General features: G+C 46.8%; 1 protein-coding gene across 1 annotated transcript in view; it reads right to left on the reverse strand.

Annotated features, from left to right (window-relative positions):
* ZDHHC7 (zinc finger DHHC-type containing 7) overlaps positions 1-17,988 on the reverse strand; it is a 40,228-nt gene extending 22,240 nt beyond the window's left edge. Inside the window, exon 1 of the mRNA XM_025371092.1 lies at positions 17,744-17,988. The gene's annotated coding sequence lies outside the window, so the exon portion shown is untranslated. The remainder of the gene's footprint in view (positions 1-17,743) is intronic.
* Between the last annotated feature and the right edge of the window lie 2,139 nt (positions 17,989-20,127).

Consider the following 20,127-nt stretch of genomic DNA (forward strand, 5'->3'; position numbering starts at 1 on the left):
CCCCAGCATTAAATACAGATCTATAAGCTAAAATCCCTCCAGAAAAATCCCCTAGGGCAGACCAAATCTGGCTAGCCTGCACCTCTACTGTAGATAAGCTGATTTACTGGCCACATTAAAGGAATCACAGAACAGAGAGACAGAGCCCATGTGGCAGGAGGGGCGGACTGGAACAGCAGGCCCTGCTGTGGGAGGGGCGAGGAGATGAAGGAAGACACTGGAACCCAGTGAGGGCCATACAATGAGAGCAGAGACTCCCACGTGGTTCCCCGAACCCTGACAGGTGGGAGGGTCAAGGAATCCTCTCTAGCACTAACAGGACCCAAGAAAAAAGTCTAAAGACTCTGCGATGTAGGGAAAACCCAAGAAACAGGTCAGATTCACTGTCAGACCTCCCAAAGTCGAGGGCCACAGGGAACCCCCCCCACCACGGACAGAGAGGTTCCAAGTGCTTCTCATAGCTCCATTAAAAAAAAAAAAAAGAAGGCCGGGCGCGGTGGCTCAAGCCTGTAATCCCAGCACTTTGGGAGGCCGAGACGGGCGGATCACAAGGTCAGGAGATCGAGACCATCCTGGCTAACCCGGTGAAACCCCGTCTCTACTAAAAAATACAAAAAACTAGCCGGGCGAGGTGGCGGGCGCCTGTAGTCCCAGCTACTCTGGAGGCTGAGGCAGGAGAATGGCGTGAACCCGGGAGGCGGAGCTTGCAGTGAGCTGAGATCCCACCACTGCACTCCAGCCTGGGCGACAGAGCGAGACTCCGTCTCAAAAAAAAAAAAAAAAAAAAAAAAAAAAAGAAAGTCCAGGCCGGGTGCAGTGGCTCACGCCTGTAATCCCAGCACTTTGGGAGGCTGATGCGGGTGGATTACAACGTCAGAAGTTCAAGACCAGCCTGGCCAAGATGGTGAAACCCCGTTTCTACTAAAGATACAAAAATTAGCTGGGCGTGGTGGTAGGCGCTTGTAACCCCAGCTACTTGGGAGGCTGTGGCAGAGATTTGCTTGAACCCGCGAGGCGGAGGTTGCAGTGAGCCAAGATCGCGCCACTGCACTCCAGCCTGGGCGACAGAGCGAGACTCTGTCTCAAAAAAAAAAAAAAAAAAGTCAGTCGAAACATGGCTCATGAAACAGCACAAAACAGAAATGAGGGGTAAGAATCCAGAACACGCACGATGCACAGAGAAGAAAATGTCCACAAGGCACAAGTGTAATTCATATTATTCAAAATAAGAGAAGAGATTAGTTCTCTGAAACAAAAAGAGGAACGGTTTAAGAACTTCCTGGTTATTCAACAACGAAAACACAACAGTCTATAGATTCTAAATTTTCTTAAACAGAATTAGACAAAAGAGTAGAAATGTCCCAGAGGAGAGCTAGAGGACAGAGAGAAAACCCTGAGGAGAGAATGTAAAATAAAATTAGAGGATCAGGTCAGGAGGTCCACCTTCCAAATAACAGAGGTTGAGCAAAGGGGTACCCGGGAGAAAAGGGCAAAGCAGATCTCCTTGTGGTAGGTTTCACTCTGGCTTCAGCGCCGGCTGCCTGGCTCCTCCGCTCCATCTGTAGCTGAGATGCTTCCACGACAGTGCTTTTTCTGCCTGAGTCAACCCTCAGCTGCTGTCTGTTGTCTGAAACCAAGAGCCCTGACTAGTTTCTGAAAACACATTCTGGGGTGCTTCCCAATAACCCGAGATGGCTCGCTGTCTCCTGCCCCAGTGTGCCACATCTCCACCTGGGCCAGCTCTGTGGAGGTCCCTGCACCCATCGCACCCACTACAAGATCCCTCAAGGGTTGCTTCTCCCTCAATCTGCTGCTCAGGCCCTAGACAAACACTGACACAGCACTGGTTCCCCAACAGAGCTCCAGTTTTCAGTCCCTTCTGAATCTTTTTTTTTTTTTTTTTTGAGACGGAGTCTCACTCCTTTGCGCAGACTGGAGTGCAGTGGCGTGATCTTGGCTCACTGCAACCTCCACCTCCCGGGTTCAAGCAATTCTCCTGCCTCAGCCTCCCAAGTAGCTGGGATTACAGGTGCACATCACCACTCCCGGCTAATTTTTTGTATTTTTAGTAGAGATGGGGTTTCACCATGTTGGCCAGGCTGGTCTCAAATTCCTGACCTCAGGTGATCCACCCGCCTCAGCCTCCCAAAGTTCTGGGATTAGAGGCGTGAGCCACCGCACCAGCCTAAATGCAGTATTTATATATAGTAACTTTATTCAAATATCTATGCACCAGCCAGAAACTTGAAATGCTTAGTAATATTTTGAACTGTTTGCCAATGAGCTTATCTTAGCAATGCCTTAAAATCGAAAACTGGTTTAAAATTCAGGACTGTGAATCACAAGCATCAGGTCTACACAAGATTTCCTACAATGAGATCAAATCTCCAATTAATTTTATAAATTTAAAACAGTAACCAACACAACCACCACTTTGGAAAGCAGTCTGGCACTTTCTCAAAGTTAAACAAATACCTACCCTGTGACTCAGAGATAGAACTTCCAGGTATTTACCCAAGAAAAATAAATATGAATATGAACACAAAAACTTGTCCGATACTGTTCACAGCAGCTTTGTTCATAATACCCACAAACTGGAAACAACCCAAACCCGTCAACAGGAAATAGATAACAAACATTGGTATATTCACATAATGGCAGACTTCTGAGCAAAAAAGCAGGAAAATATTCCTGATCCAAGCAACATAGCTACATCTCAAAAATACTGTGCTAAGTGAAAGAAGCCAGACATGGAAGAATATATACGGTGTGATTCCATGTGTATGATATTCTAAATGAGGCAAACTCGTTTATTTAGAAAGAAATCAGAATAAGGATTTGAGCACAAGTAGAAGTGACTGTGGAGAGGGCCAAGGTAACACTGTAAGTTGAGAGGCATGCCTGTATCTTGAGAGACAAGTGGGTGACACAGGCATATGTGTTTGTTAAAACAAAATACAATCCACTGTTTAAAAAACACCCAATTGACTATATACTTTAAATTGTGGGGCTGGGTACAGTGGCTCATACCTATAATCCCAGTGCCTTGGGAGTCCAAGGCAGGATCGCTTGAGCCCAAGAGTTCGAGACTAGCCTAGGCAACATGGCAAGACCCTGTCTCTACAAAAAACTTTTTAAAAAATTGGCCAGGCAGGGCCTGTACTCCCAGCTTCTCAGGAGACTGAGGCAGGAGGACCACTTGAGTTCTGGAGGTCGAGGCTGCACTGAGACGTGTTTGTGCCACTGCACTCCAACCTGAGCAACAGAGCAAGACTCTGTCTCTAAAATAAAATGAAATAAAATAAAATAAAATTGTGCATTTCACCGTACATTAATCATGCCTCAATTAAAACCATGAGTAGGAGAAAAAATACCCAGCACAGGCATGCATGGCAGGTGTGAAAGTGCAAGGGTGCGGCACGAGGCAACTCCCAGCGAGTGGTGGACACACTCTTCTTCCTGGATAAGCTGTATTCCTGAGTCAAGACCCTGTCTTGGATTTACTTGTATCTGTAACTTCAAGCGAGTTTCTTAAGCTCTTCGCCCTTACTTTTTTCCTTGGCTATAAACAGAAAATATATTTCTCAGGAACACACTGAAAACAAGTAAACAAAAGATACCAGTATTCTCTGGTGATCAGTGACTACAGAAAAGAACCAAGACATAATTATTTTTACCACTGCACTGCTAAGTATGTCCACCCTACAGTCTGGTATTCATGTTTATATTAAAACACTATTTAAACTTGCCATTGCTTCACTATTCATACGCCCACTTCGGCCCCATAAAAAACGGAATTAAGCAAACCTGTCTTAGAATAGAAGCATACAAAACAAACTCAACCCCTGCCATGAACAGTCCATTCAATTCAAACATCAGGTTGGGCAGTTGGGGGGTGGGCATCCAAGCACATATCCGTGAAGGCCCCAAGGACAGGCAGCCAAAGACAGCTTCAGCCACAGGAGCAGAGTGCACACAGCAGCGGGGTGGGAATCTGATGTGCAAAGTGCTTTCCCCAAGTCAGGAGCAAAGTGTGATCAGGGAGAGAGATGAAAACAACTACTTCTGGAGGAACCAGAGAAAGTGTCAATAAAGACGACAGAGAGCATGGGTGGGCCCCAACAGACCAGCAAGATATGGACAAGAGAGGACAATCTTGTGAGACAGCGCAGAGGCAGAAGGGAATTCTGCATTCCAGTGGGGAATGTGACCAGAAGGACAAACCTGAGGCCCACTGGACCCACAGCCTGAATGCCATGCTAAGGAACCTGGAATTCTGGACTTCATTCTGCTGGAAAGGGAGGCACCAGACCTTAGGTAAATCAGATGGTTTAAAAGATAACTGGGCCGGGCGCGGTGGCTCACGCCTGTAATCCCAGCACTTCAGGAGGTGGGTGGATCACTTGAGGTCAGGAGTTCAAGACCAGCCTGGCCAACACGACAAAACGCCATCTCTACTAAAAATACAAAAATTAGCCAGGCATGGTGGCCCGTGCCTGTAATCCTAGTTACTTGGGAGGCTGAGTCAGGAGAATCACTTGAACATAGGAGGCAGAGGTTGCAGTGAGCCAAGATTGCGCCACTGCACTCCAGCCTGGGCGACAAAGCAAGCCCCCATCTCACAAAAATAAATAAATAAAAATTAAAAATAAAAGATAACTGGCAACAAAGTGAGACTAGGTTGGCAGAAGGAAGACTGGCAACCAGGAGCCCACTGCCCTAAGCAGCAGGGCCTCTTCCAAGGCTGGGGACCGTCTGAGAGACAGTCACAGAAAGAAAAGCAATACAGAGACTGATGGGACAGAACAGAGGGGAGCACAGCGACTACAGCAAAGAGGGACGTGGAGCATTTGTGCCCTGGGGGAACACTCTTTTGGGATGTGGGCGCTGCAGACTCAGGGAGAGTGCCAAGACTGGGGCACACTGAATTTGAGGTGTCCACGGGCCAAGCTCACAAAGCTGACCAGCAAGCAGACAACGAATGCTCTGACCCAGAATGAGAGGCCCCAACACAGAGGTGACAGGTAAAATGGGACCAAAGTGGGACCGGATGAGCTCCCCAGGCTGGGACCTGGGGAGCAGAGACATTAAGTGAAGGAAGCTAGGAAAGGCAGGGAAGGGAGTTGAGGGAAGCAGGAGGGAAGGGAAATGAGGAAGGCTGGAGGAGTCAACAACCCCAAATAAGCCAGGGGAGAGGCCAATGGGATTAGCGGGTACCTTTTGCTGACAGTTTCAGTAAGTGTACAAGACTGGGAGACTGGGTAGTGAGAAAATTAAAGAAGCAAATTTTATAAACTGTTGTTAAGTGACAAACATCTGTAGCTAGAGGCAAAAGTGGAGGAAAATCTTTTTTTAAACTTCCCCTCATATATCATCTGATTTAATGCTTAGGACAATCCTCAAGAAGTTCTTGGTCTCCGCATTTTACAGAGGAGCTCCTTGGACCTATGGGATTGAAGTGTCACCCACAGTGACAATTAGTCAATGAGTTATCAGAGTCTCAACCCCGGGTCCCTGTAACTCCACGCAAGTCCCACCATGAGGCATTTTAGTATGACCATGCCACACTCTTAAAAAGCCTGCAATAGCCCCAAAACTAGATTTAATGGAAACAATTAAGAATTTATGCCTAGTTAAGCCAATTAAGTTACCAGACTAAGAGTACATAAGCTAAGAGGCCCTGCCACACTGGTCCCATTTTCTTTTTCTAATTTTGTACTTTCTTTTTTTTTTTTTTTTTTTTTTTTTTACCTTTTCTTACAACTACAAAAGCAATACAGGCTCACTATAGTTTTCTGTTTTTAAAGAATGAGATTCTGGCCAGGTGCAGTGGCTTGTGCCTGTAATCCCAGCACTTTGGGAGACCGAGGCAGGCGGATCACCTGAGGTCAGAAGTTCAAGACCAGCCTGGCCAACATGGTGAAACTCTGTCTTTACTAAAAATACAAAAACTAGCCGGGCATGGTGCCGCATGCCTGTAATCCCAGCTACTCGGGAGGCTGAGGCAGGAGAATCGCTTCAACCTTGGAGGCAGAGGTTGCAGTGAGCCAAGATCGCACCACTGCACTCCAACCTGGGCAAAGGAGTGAGACTCTGTCTCAAAAAACAAAAAACAAAACAAAACAAAAAAACAGAGATTCCAAGTTTGCAGACACAGGGAATGAAGCTCTAGAGAAGGAAAGACAAAAGGTGAAAGACAAAACTGTTCAGAGAATGAAAAGATAAGCCACAAACTGGAAGAAAATATTTGTAAATCATTTATCTGATAAAGAACTCATACCAAGGATACAGAAAGGACTTTTAAAACTCAACAGTAACAAACACAATTTTTTAAATAAGCAAAAAGATCTGAACAGACACCTTACTAACAAGGTTATACAAGTGGAAAACCAGCACATGAAGATGCCCACCATCATATGTCATTAAGGAATTGCTAATGAAGACAATGAGGCACCACTACCTGCGTATGAGGATGGCTACAATCAGAACAACTGACCAGGTCAACTGCTGGCGAGGATACTGAACAACAGGAATTCTCCTTTATTTTCATGTGAACACAAAATGGTACAGCCACTTTGGAAGACAGTTTAGCAGTCTCTTACAAAGTTAAATATACTCTTACCATAAGATCCAGCAATCACGCTCTTAGGCATTTTCCCAACTGATTTGAAAATTTAACATCCACACAAAACCCTGCACAGGATATTCATAGCAGCTTTCTTCATATTCACTAAAAAGTGAAAGCAACCAAGATGTCTTTCAGTAGATGAATGGATACCTGTGGTACATCCATACAATTCAGCAATAAAAAGAAATTAACTATTAACACACAGTGGCATGGATAAATCTTAAAAGCATATTGTTAACTAGAGGTCAGGAGTTCAAGACCAGCCTGGCCAACATGGTGAAAACTCGTCTCTACTAAAAATACAAAAAATTAGCCAGGCGTGGTGGTGCATGCCTATAATCCCAGCTACTCGGGAGGCTGAGGCAGGAGAATCACTTGAACCCAGGAGGTGGAGGTTGCAGTGAGCCAACAAGAGTGAAACTCTTTCTCAAAAATAAATAAATAAATAAAGCATATTGTTAAGTAAAAGAAGCCCCTGAAAAGGCTACATATTGATGACTCCAATTATATGACATTTTGAAGAAGGCAGAGCTAGAGATGACAGTAAATGGATCTGTGGTTGGCACAGGCTGGAGAGTGGGTAAAGCTCAGGGGTTTGCTTTAGGGCAGTGTAACTTTATGACCCTGTGATGGTGGATACATAACATGATGAACTTGCAATAACTCACAGAACTTTATGACACAGTGAACCTCAATGCATGCAAATTTAAAGGAAATATTCTAGGAGGTCGAGATCTCAGGACGGAATGCAGGCTGTGACAGAAGAACCTATCTATATTCCAAATGTACGAATGTACGAAAACCTTACTGCAGAGGGCACAGGGAAGGTGCTGACCTAAGAAACTTGGGTAGTGAGTGGAATCTGTGAGACTAAGGTCTTACACCACATGCAGGAGCCATATGCACCGTATTCTAGTGGATAACGTTGTTTCCCATGAGGTATGATGAACAATCCTGAAACTATTATATTAATACTTACATTCTGCAATTTAACAATGAAGTATGCAGTGGCTCATGCCTGTAATTCTGGCACTTTGGGAGGCCGAGGCAGGAGGATCGCCTGATCCCAGGAGTTTGAGACTAGCCTGGGCAACACAGCGAGATCTCGTCCCTACAAATAAACAAAATAGGCCAGGCACAGTGGCTCACACCTGTAATCCCAGCACTCTGGGAGGCCGAGGTGGGTGGATCACCAGAGGTCAGTAGTTCGAGACCAGCCTGGCCAACATAGTGAAATCCCATCTCTGCTAAAAACACAAAAAGTAGCTGGGTGTGGCGGCACATGCCTGTAATCCCAGCTACTCTGGAGGCTGAGGAAGGCGAATCACTTGAACCTGGGAGGCGGAGGTTGCGGTGAGCCGAGATCGTGCCAAGACACTCCAGCCTGGGTGACTCCGTGTCAAATTATACATATATATATATAAATTTAAAGCAAAAATGAGCCAGACATGGTGGCACACATCTGGGGTCTCAGCTACTTGGGAGACTTAGGGGAGGGAATTGCTTGGACCCAGGCAGTTAAGGTTGCAGTGAGCCATGATCACACCACTGCACTCCAGCCTGGGCAACAGAGCAAGACCCTGTCTCAAAAAAAAAAAAAAAAAATTAAGTAAATGGATGGCAAGAGCCAGGCTTCTCACTGTTGGGGTGGAAGGTTCCAGGTAAGCAAGAGGAGGAAGCTAGAATGACCTACGCTTTTGGTTTAAGAAAGATACAAGCAGTTACATATGGAAATATCTATAGATACGTATACACACATGGGTTAGCATCCACACATATTTGTACTTGCTCTGTCAGCTGAGACGGCCTAGAAGCAACACACCAACAGCCACCAGCACACCTAATTCTCAGACCTTGGTTTGTTGTTGTTGTTTAACATTCAAGATGGGATCTTGCTATGTTGCCCAGGCTGGTCTTGAACTCCTGGGCTCAAGAGATCTTCCCACGTCAGCCAAAGTGCTGGGATTATAGGTGTAAGCTACCACAGATCTTGGTTTTTAATACCATTCTCTAATAAATAAAAGGAACCAGGACTGAGGCAAAAATATATATACAAGATGAGCTTGGAGCATCTTGTATTGCCAGACAGTAATGAAGTGTTCACAACACACACACACAATCATGGGGACAGGCGGACACATGAAAGGGATATAGGAACCAAGTAAAAGAGCTCCCAATGGCCAAAGCTTTTTCCAGGAAAATAAAATAGTATTGCTTTATAACCCGAAGCATCAAGTAAACATGCAAGAGTCCAGACTGATATAAAGCAATAGTTGAATAAACAGAAAATAGGCAAATACCTAGTGCTAGCGCCGCGAGTCCGAGGAACGCCCGCGGCTCCTCCTCCTCCAGGACGGAAGACGCCGCTCCCCACCCCTCAAGTATGGCCATTCGCAGGGGCGGTTTCTAACGAGTGGAGTGCAGAAAGGAAGAAAATAATTTTACTAAGGAGAAACTTGGCAAACACCACCTCAGTCAGCCAGGTGTTCAAGGCCATATCCACAGCAATGAGTCGTGTGGACAGAATGCAGCCTTGACAGGTTGTGGTGAGACAGGCCCTCTAACTGTATCACCCAAGTCTAGTCATGAGGCAAATACCAAACAAGTCCCAAGAGAAGGGCATCCTACAGAAAATCCCTGACCCGCAGCACTGCTCACAACTGCCAATCACCCAAACAAGGAAGGCCTGAGAAAGCACCACAGCCAAGAGGGGCCTAAAGAGACGTGCCCACTCATGTCCTGTGTGGTCCTGGGTGGGATCTTGGGACAGAGAAAGGATATTAAGGAAAAGCGGAGGAAATCGGAATCAAGTGTGAATTTTATTGACATGAGAAAAAGCGTGGGTGGAGTGGGGGATGGTCGATAAAGCAGAATGATCCTTCCTCCCCGGAGGAAGAAAGGAGAACCCCGGGATTAAGAGAAGTGAAAGCAGTTCACACTCAGGAAGACCTGAGTGTCTCAGCAGAGAGGAGGAGCGGGGCCACGGCGCTGGGAGGGCCTATGGAGATTGCAAAATGGAAATGGGGTGGAGAGGTGGCAGCCAAGAGGGGCCTGAACCTTCACCCTGTGGGGCCCAGACAATGCTGACACCTTAAGTGTCTCATAGAGGATGGGAATGGCTGGTCCTTTTATCCAAAGGCCCAGTCCAGCACCGTAAACTTACCCAGGGCTGGAGATTAGCCAGGATGATGGGCTAGAAAAGCAGAGTAACGAAGGCAAGACAAAGATGCAAGCTGGAGAGGCCAACCTCAGAGTCCAAGGGGCAGGAGGAGAGGCCTGGTAAGCCAAGGGACCGACACTCAGGGCACTGAGGGCCTGAGGAGCCTGAGAAACAGACTCAGAGGAAGTGAGGGGCAGGACTGAGGCTGGGTCTAGCAGGGAGCTGTAAGATCCAGAGGCAGTGGTTCCTATGGGCTGGGCAAACAGGGGGCCACATAGAAGCAGGGGTGAAGGTGCCCACATTGCAGGTATGTCACCAGTCCAGATGAGTCAGGGAACCTGAGTCAAGGTGGGGAAGGCTACAGAGGGAGCTCACGTTCTCACTCAACTCGCAAAAGGAGCGCAGCACTCAGCTGACCCGCTGCAGTGAGCCAACAGCGATCGCGCTCCTAAGTGCTCTTGCCATCAACTGGCAATCATGAAATATTCAGTTTGTCCTTTCAAATCCTACCATAGGAAATCATGCTCTATGAAACCACGATTTTCTACTCAAATTACTGAATCCAAAGATCAGAATATTAACTTTTAAGGAATAAAAATCCACACCAGAATATTAACCCAACTAAAGCCACATCTCAATGATATGCTGGCACATAAGCCATACGGCGAATAGTGACCTTGCCTGACCTTTCTAGAAGGGCATTTCATGTTAAAATACTTAATTACTCTACAGTAGGACACAAACACTGCAGATCAAAAACATGGCAACCTGGGGGAACACACACAGCACACGATGGACCATGGACGTGGGAGAGGGAACGCCAGTCTCAGGAGTGAGGGGCCTGGGGGACAACCCTGACTTTCCTTCCCCCTAGCTGCACCCTGTCTCTGACTGGATACTTCTCCTCCACCCATGTCAACGCCGGGAGCACCCAGGCTTAGTCCTCGGTCTTCCCTTCATCTACATGCTCTCCACAAAGGAGTTCATGGGGACCTCAGTTTCATGAAGTTTAAAAAAAAAAAAAATCTGGAAAACTCTCGGGCTGACAATGCATCGCTAAGTGCGTCTATCCAACTGGCCACTCCACAACTCCAGGGGAGGAGGGTCAAAGCAGAACCTTCCCCAGTCAGTCACCACGCCACACTTTCCCATCTCAATAAACGGCACACTGAGGTCAAAAAACAAGGACCCGCCCTTCATGTATCTCATTCCCCACCTCTCCACATCTAGCTGATCAGCAAGTCCTATCGGGTGTACCTCTAAACCTACCCCAAATCCGACCACTTCTCTCACCTCCCCACCCGCCCAGACCAAGGTCTCATGAGGCTCTCACCTACAGAGCGCTCAGATCACCTGCTAACCAGTCCTCTCTCTACTCTCACGCCTCTGCTCACCCAACAGTCCAGTCCCCCATATGGCACCCAGCGTGGTCTTCTACAGATATAAATCAGATCATGTCACTCCCCTGCCTAAGCTCATGCAATCACTGCCTTTTCAGTGAGAATAAAATCCCCACCACCACCACTCCACCCCACCACCGTGGCCTAGAAAGCCTCACTCCATCTGCAGCCTGCTGGCCTACCTTCCTAGCAGCCTCTCCCTGGCTGCTTTTTCTGCCATCACCTCAATGGAATGTTCCTTGTAGTATCCCCAGCACTCCCGAGCTCACCATGCACTCCACAAACATTTGTTGAGCGAATAAGTAAGGGAAGGAGGGTGCTTGAGGAAGACAAGAAAAAGTAGAAAGGAAGCCCACAGGCAAATGATAGGGGCATGTGATCAGATCTGCCAGGGAAGTGGGCCAGAGGCCCGAAGCAGCCTGGGAGGAAAGGAATAGAAGAGAAATGCACCAGGGTTACAGAGAAAGAGGGAGAAGCGGGTGAAGGGAAAAACCCCACCTGCAGGGAAGTCACAACTTCAGGTCCAGAAAACACGCGCACAGGACCTCACTAGAGCACGCAGGCCAGATGAGGCAGTCTCCAAGGAATGCTTACTCGTACCCCAAAGGTTCCCCTTTCATCCCTGGACGAGAGCCACAACCTAACTTTGACAGTCAAATGGAGCAGCTATTTTTAAAAATCCCAGCATGGTAACTAAACCCTCAAGAAATCCAAATCCAGAAATAAAAAGAACTCTAGAGTTCCAAACCTCATTAAGTGTTCATCCCAGGGAACAGCAGAGCCTGAATCAGGCTGGTATTCCCAACCTCCTTCCCTGTCTTCCTAGAGTTTCCCTGTTTAATACAGAATGAGCTTTTATAATGCCAGATTAACCAGAGTTCAAAATACTAAGAAAATATGACATGCTAATAATACACTTAGCTCTCAATTACAAGTTAATGACAACATAAAATACGAGGGTGAGACGAAAGGCTATTTACTGAGCATCTACTGTATGTCAGGAGATTTATGCACCTGACCACCGCCCTAAAAGCCAGGCGTATCGTGAGCTCATTTTCAGGATGACAAAATTGAGTCTTACAGGCTAAGTGCCTTGCTCAGATCCACAGCCAGTTAGGGTGGAGTCAGAACTGTTTTGACTCCAAAGCTCGTGTTCTTCCATTAAAATACATTGGCTTCCAGAGCACTCAGTTTTAGAAAGTGCATTCTGTAATGAATAAATTGAATGTGGGAAATATGGAATCTAAGAATTCAAAACATTTCAGTGAACTGTAAAAGCTGGTCTCCAATGAGACTGGAAGCCTTTCTAGCTGACTGCCCTTCCTCGCACGGTGCTGCAAATGAACTGCAGTGTTTCCCGGTGAACCAAACCACCAGCTTAACAGAGTGTCTTTTTCCAAATCAGAGACATTCCTCTTGCAACCAGAATTGATTCACCACCTTTTAGCCTCTGGACACAAAATTCCTCCTCCTCCTCCTCCATTCCTGCATGCATGACAACACTTCCCACTCACAGCTCTGATCCTTCTCTTCTCACCTTTCCCACAACCCAAGTTTAGGCAGCCCTCATCTCTAGCCTGTACCTCTGCAAAACGCTAACTTCAAGGGTCACTAGATTCCAGTGACTCTCCACATGGCTGCAGGAGTCACCATTCGAAATCACAGCACAGGCCAGGGGTGGCGGCTCACACTTGTAATCCCAGTGCTTTGAGAGGCTAAGGTGGGAGGAACACTCGAGTTAAAAGACCAGCCTGGGCAACATAGCAAGACCCTGTCTCTACAAAAAAAAAATTTAATTAGCTGGGCGCAGTGGTACACAACTGTAGTCCCAGCTACTTGAGAGGCTGAGGCAGGAGGATTACTTGAGCCCAGGCGCTCAAGGCTGCAGTGAGCTATGACTGCATCACTGTACTCCAGCCTGAGTAACAGAGCAAGACCCTATCTCAAAAAAATTAAAAACCTAAATAAAAATTCATTGAAAAATAAAATTAAATAATTTAAAAATAATATATAGGGCTAGGTGCAGTGGCACCTACCTGTAATCCCAGCACTTTAGGAGGCTGAGGTGGGCAGATCATTTGATCTCAGGAGTTCAAGACCGGCCTGAGCAACAAGGCGGGATCCCATTTCTATAATTTTTTTAAAAAAGGAGCCCAGTGCAGTAGCGTGCACCTGTAGCCCCAGCTACTCAGGAGGCTAAGGTGGGAGAATCGCTTCAGCCCAGGAGGCTGAGGCTGCAGTAAGTTGACATCATGCCACTGCACTCCAGCCTAGTAGAGTAAGACCCTGTCTCAAAAATAGCAATAATAATAAATAAAATAAAACAAAACCACAGCACAGGTCACAAAATCAACCTGTTATGAAACCTTCTGGCTCTCCCAACCTTTCCAGGCTCAACATTCCCCACTCTCTTCCATATGGTGCTCCTTTGGATTCCCCTTACCTCGCCTGTCATACCTCTGTGGTTTTGCTCCTGTTTCCTCCAATTAGAATTCTCTCTTTCTCTGCCTTGCCAAATTATTCATTCACCAAACAGTTTTCAAGCACCCACTACCTATAATACACTGTAGAAGAACACAGCATTTTCAAAACCATAAGATGCTGAACCAAAATCTGGCACTGTCTGGGCCCCATGCAGAGTCTGGGTTTGATTAGAGGATTAATAGGATTCTCCTGAAATGTTTTTCAAGCATGGAATGGAGGCTGGGTGCAGTGGCTCACGTCTGTAATCCCAGAAATTTGGGAGGCCAAGGCAGGTGGATCACCTGAGGTCAGGAGTTCAAGATCAGCCTGGCCAACATGGTAAAAACTCATCTCTACAAAAATACAAAAATTAGTTGGGCATGATGGCAGATGCCTGTAACCCCAGCTACTCGGAAGGCTGAGGCAGGAGAATCACTTGAACCTGGGAGGCGGAGCTTGCAGTGAGCCAAGACTATGCCATCGCACTCCAGCCTGGGCAACAGAGCAATACTCCATCTCAAAAAAAAAAAAAAGAAAGGAATGGAATGGAATGGAACTCAGTAGCAAACAGGGCTGAGATTACCAAGACAAGGATATGTTTGTAAATAGAAGTGAAGAAACCAGCAAATGGAAAAAACAATCAAAAAGGCAAGAGATAGTAAACGATAATTCACAGACCCATAACAAGCAGACCAAAGCAGACACAAGAGTTAACATCAGGAAGGAGGGACTGTCTCTTCCTCAGAGGCAAAGCAGAAGAAAATGACTGATGGATAGATACTCAAAGACATTTTAGTTAGAAGGAAACTAAGGTTGAGAGCTCTCCCTGTGGCCTGTGTCTCCTCCATGTTCTAGAAGGGACAGTCATTTGTCAATGGCAAAGCACAGTAGCATACAGTATTTTCAAGTAGGAAGGGACCAGGAAAGAAGTAGGATATGTAGTAAATGATTTCACCAGGCCAGGCACAGTGGAACATGCCTGGAATTCCAGGCCGAGGCAGGCGGATTGCTTGGGCCCAGAGGTTTCAGACCAGCCTGGGTAACACAATGAGACCCTATCTCTACAAAAAATAGGTCAGGCATGGTGGCGTACACCTGTGGTCCCTGTTAAGTGGGAGGCTGAGGCAGAAAGAACCACTTGAGCCCAGGAGACCAAGGCTGTAGTGAGCCATGATTGTGCCACTGCATTCCAGCCTGGGCAAAAGAGCAAGACCCTGTCTCAAAGCAAACAAACAAAAAACAATTTAACCTTATTTAATCTTACCCAAAAAGAGGTCTGACCTTTGTCCTCAGCTAATAATACGATGTAGGGTGAGGGGGGAGCTGTTTGTCACAGGATATCAGTCTATCTCGGAACTAAGATCAACCATGTAGGCAATCAATCAGTCAATCAATCAATCATTACTGCATAATGGAGCCTCAATAACAACTGACCACCAAGGCTCAGGTGAGCTCCCCAGGTTGGCAATACTCCATGCATATTGTCACACATCAATGCCAAAAAAGTAACGTGTTCTAACTCCATAGGGAGAGGACAATCGTGCCTTTGGTACTTCCCCATCTGGTACTTCCCTGGACTCTACCCAAGGGTAGTTTTGGGAACCACCACCTACACCCCCCACCAAAAAAAGAGACAACTTGCAGTTGGTATCACAAGTGAGGGCAGTCCTGTGTGGACTGGTACTATTCCCTCTCAACTTTATAGCTAGCTAAGTGGCACAGTCCAACTAAACTCTTCTCAGATGTTACAACCGAAGGGTCACACAGCAAGTTGTTAACACTGACCCTGGAGACTAACTTTGGGAATAAGAACTTCCAGTGAAAATGACAGTTCTGACTTTATGTTCTGCTCTAGGGTTTGAAAAAAAAAAGGGTCAGACGCAGTGGCTCACGCCTGTAATCCCACCATTCTGGGAGGCTGAGGCACGCGGATCACCAGAGGTCAGGAGTTGGAGACCGGCCTGACCCAACATGGAGAAATCACGTCTCTACTAAAAATACAAAATTAGCCAGGCATGGTGGCGCATGCCTGTAATCCCAGCTACTCGGGAGGCTGAGGCAAGAGATTCGCTTGAACTCAGGAGGTGGAGGTTGCAGTGAACCAAGATTGAGGCATTGCACTCCAGCCTGGGCAACAAGAGCGAAACTCCATCTCAAAAAAAAAAAAAAAAAGTACTTCTTAACTTAAAATATTATTTTAAAGAAACATACCCCAAAAAGCAGCTTTAGTAAAATTATCTTGTATAGTTGTCCAATCAGGAAAACTACTCAATGTTCATCTCAAACATTAACTTTCTATGTGAACTTATTTCTAGACCCATTTCCTTTGTTAATTTAACAAAGATTGTATTATTTATATCAACAAAGCATCCAAGCCAGCAGGTAAGTTTCAGTAAGAATGTAAAAGTACATTCATACTTTAGACTGAATCAAGATTGTTCTTATATAAAGTTCATTTCAGTGCTTTCTTTCTCACTGAAAGGGCCATTCTATTCATGCTAATACTTTTCTGTTATTGAAGAGGATTTGTTTTTTACAGTTCATTGGTTAGCAGGGCTGTAAAGTTTCAATTCATTAATTTGTCAACCGAGGCAGGCTCTGAGCCAATGGTAGCAGAAGAGTTCCCATTATTATTTAGTGAATCCTTTAGGAATTACCTTTTCAAATAGCCGTCTTCTCCTTCAACTCTCAAATCAGAAGTCAGTGTGGGCCCCTAACCTTCTATTTTCCAGAATGTTCAAGACCTGCAATTTAGTTAATACTTCTGTTCCATTCCATATTTCAAATATCCCAAGAGCCTTTCACTTTAACCAAGTTCTGACTTTTAACAAGCAAATTTAACAAAGTGATTTTTTTTTTTTTTTTTTTTTTGAGATCGGGATCTCATTCTGTTGCCCAGGCTGCAGTGCTGTGCCATGATCTCAAGTGATCCTCCCACCTCAGCCTCCCAAGCAGCTGAGACCTCAGGCGTGCACCACCATACCCAGCTAATTTTTAAATTTTTTTGGTAGAGATAGGAGTCTCACTATGTTGCCCAGGCTGCTCTCCAATTCCTGGGCTCAAGCGATCCTCCTGCCTCAGCCTCTCAAAGCGCTGGGATTACAGGCATGAGCCACCGTGTGCGTGCCTGCCAGGCCACAAAGTGACTAAAAGGTGATTTCAGGTATGTCAACACTGTAAAACATAACAAAAAAGAGATTCTTCATCTGTGAGGTGAAGAGTTCAGAAAGAAATATTAATACACATTGACCTAAATCTCTAAACCGCTTGGGACAGTAACAGTAACACAGATGAATACGTGCGCTTAAGTGCATACACTAAGCAGACTGCAAATGCAACATTGCAGCAGCGATATGACCAGCACTGTATACAGCCCAGACAGTAAAAGAAGCTACAAGGCAAGGAGCCGCATCAACACTGCTTCTTACACTCCAATTTAACTGCCACAATAAACTGGTTATTTACAAGCTAATAAAGTGTGTGTCTATCTAACCGAGTGTGACTCAGTTGCAGAAGGAACCACACCAGGAGAGGTGAGCCTTACTGCCCTCAAAGCTGACCTGACTGTCCCAGATGCCCTTTCAGGCAACTAACACCCAAAGGTGACTGACGTGGAGCAGGAGGGAAGATAACTAGGAAGATGGGCAGAGAATAAAAAAGTTTACAACTTAAGAGGAAGAGAAGCCACAACGCGAGGTCCGAGACTGTTCATTGTAATACATGCCTATAAAAAAACTCTTTACAGCTTACACATGGTTTATGGCTGCTCTGTAACCACCACCCCGTCATTAGTCACACAGAAAACCAGCGCTCGGAGAGCTGAGTGTCACGCCCAAGGTCAGGCAAAAAGCTGGGGCTGCAAGCTAGTCCCTATCCCGAGAGAGTAACTAAGGAATGACAAGGAGGCACCTGGAAGGGAAGTCAGGTGCGGGAACCGAGGTGCCCCTAGGAACTCCAGAAGGTCGCAGGTGCGCGGCGGGGTGGAGGAGAGAGAGCGGCGGGACCGACGGAAGGATAGTGCAGGCCGAGGGCCGGGAGTGGCCGGGAGACCCGGGAGTGAGCAGCCCGCCGGGCCCAGCCCGCCGCACTCACCCGAGGCCCGGGCGGGGTCGCCCGGCGCTGCGGCTCCTCCCGGCCTGCGGCGGCGGCGGCGGCGACTGCAGCGGCCGAGGCAGGGACGCATCATGCGGCCGCGCTCATGGCCGGGCCGGAGCGGGCCCCGCGGCTCGGCTCGGTCCCCTGGGTCCCGCCAGGCAGGTCTGAAGGAGGTTGCCGCCGAGGAGATGCCGGAGCCCAGAGCCTTGGCTGAATAGCGGGGCCGCGCGAGCCCCGGAAGTGAACCCGTCGAGGTCAGTGACGCCGCACCTACGCAGTTCCGGCCGCGCCGCTCCCGCGGAGAGGGGCGCTCGAGGCGGTTTGAGGGGACCCGGAGGCTCTTGCAAACTGGCAGTTCATTGAGAAAAGGCAGCTTTTAGTCACAGCCCCTCACGCTAAGACAGAGATGCAGCCAAACTGAAGTCCGGAAGGAGAAAGGATAGTGGCTACGGGCTGCCGCAGGGTCCAAGCCACGCTGTTAGGCTGCCGAACCCGCGGCGGTGTCTCAGCGGCAGCTCCAGGTGTCGCCTGTACTAGGTGCGGGGATGTGACCTAAGGAAATGGGAAAGTACGGGAGCGGGAGTGGAAATTGCTGAGCCAGAAAGCAGTGGGGAAAAGAGGGAAGCGCCTGAACTAGGGATTGGAGGCCTGACTCCTGAGGTCCGCGGAGCCCCCGGCCTCCTCCTTGAAGGACACTAGAGCATCCACGGTCCCTTCCATATAGTAAGCCCTAAGGTGTTTGAAAGTAGGAAAATGTTTTTTAAGGCCAGGCGCGGTGGCTCACGCCTGTAATCCCAGCACTTTGGGAAGCCAAGGCGGGCTGATCACTTGAGGTCAGGAGTTCGAGACCAGCTCGGCCAACAATGGTGAAACCGCGTCTCTATTAAAAACACATAAATTAGCCGGATGTGGTGGTGCACGCCTGTAATCCCAGCAGCTACTCGAGAGGTTGAGGCAGGAGAATCATGAACCCTGGAGGCGAAGGTTGCAGTGAGCTGAGATCACGCCACTGCACTCCAGCCTGGGCAACAGAATGAGCAGTCTCCAAAAAAAAAAAAAAAAAAAAAGCATATCCTTTTAAAAAAAAGAGTAAAATTATGACTCTCTCACAAATATAAAATGAACGTATGTCAAAGATTTCATTTAACTCATTAATGATGGTATATATACAATGCTCCACTAGAACTCTAGATAGCTTACAGATAAAAATAAGACCCCATAAGACGGGTAACCCAGAAGGGTATGCCAGACAATACCTACTTGTTCAATGAAGACACCTAAAGAAAACTATTCTGGTTTTCTTTAGGCCCGGGTGTGGTGGCTCACATCTTTAATCCCAGCACTTGTGGGAGGCCCAGGCGGGCGGATCACCCGAGGTCAGGAGTTTGAAACCATCCTGGTCAACATGGTGAAACCCCATCTCTACTAAAAATACAAAAATTAGCCAGACACAGTTTTGGGCGCCTGTAATCCCAGTTACTCAGGAGACTGAGGCAGGAGAATCGCTTGAACCTGGGAGGCAGAGATTGCAGTGAGCTGAGATTGTGCCATTGCACTCCGACCTGGGTGACAGAGACTCCGTCTCAAAAAAAAAAAAAAAAGAGAAAACCAGAATATATCACCGCAAAATATGCCTCTTCGACATAAAAATTATTTTCAGCTGAAGGCAATTAAGAAGCAACAAATGCAGGAAAAGTTCTCTTTATCCTCCCCCTTTTCTGCCTAAAGGGCAGGTGTAAATTCAGTTTTACTGGACACTCTAGACTTTTCTTAGCCCAGAGAGGGCACCAAAGGAATCTGTAAACAAACCTTACTCTATTAAGTTTCTTCCCATGTGTAAACCTTCCCACAGTTTGCCACCCTTGGAAGCTGCAAACTACTTTCCTTTGTCCTGTCATTTCTCTACAAAAGTATTGTTCTTTTTTTTTTTGATGGAGTCTCGCTCTGTCTCCCAGACTAGAGTGTAGTGGTGCAATCTCAGCTCACTGCAACCTCCACTTGGTTTAAGCAATTCTCCTGCCTTAGTCTCCTGAGTAGCTGGAATTACAGGGGCCCGCCACCATGCCCGACTAATTTTTGTATTTTTAGTAAAGACAGGGTTTTGCCATGTTGGCCAGGCTGGTCTTGAACTCCTGACTGCAAGTGATCCACCCACCTTGGCCTCTCAAAGTGCTGGGATTGTAGGCATGAGCCACCATGCCCGGCCAAAGGTATTATTCTTTGTCGAAGGTACTGTGTGAAACCACATTCTACGCTACCTCTTCAAGTTACTCTTTCCCAAGTTTCTCTTATGTATATATGAGATGTACATGTTAATAAACTTCTATTTGTTTTTCTGTTATTAATTTGTGTTTTTGTTTTTTTTTTTTTTTTTTTTTTTT

The sequence above is a fragment of the Theropithecus gelada genome, chromosome 20 (assembly GCF_003255815.1).
Source record: "Theropithecus gelada isolate Dixy chromosome 20, Tgel_1.0, whole genome shotgun sequence".
NCBI lineage: Eukaryota > Metazoa > Chordata > Mammalia > Primates > Cercopithecidae > Theropithecus > Theropithecus gelada.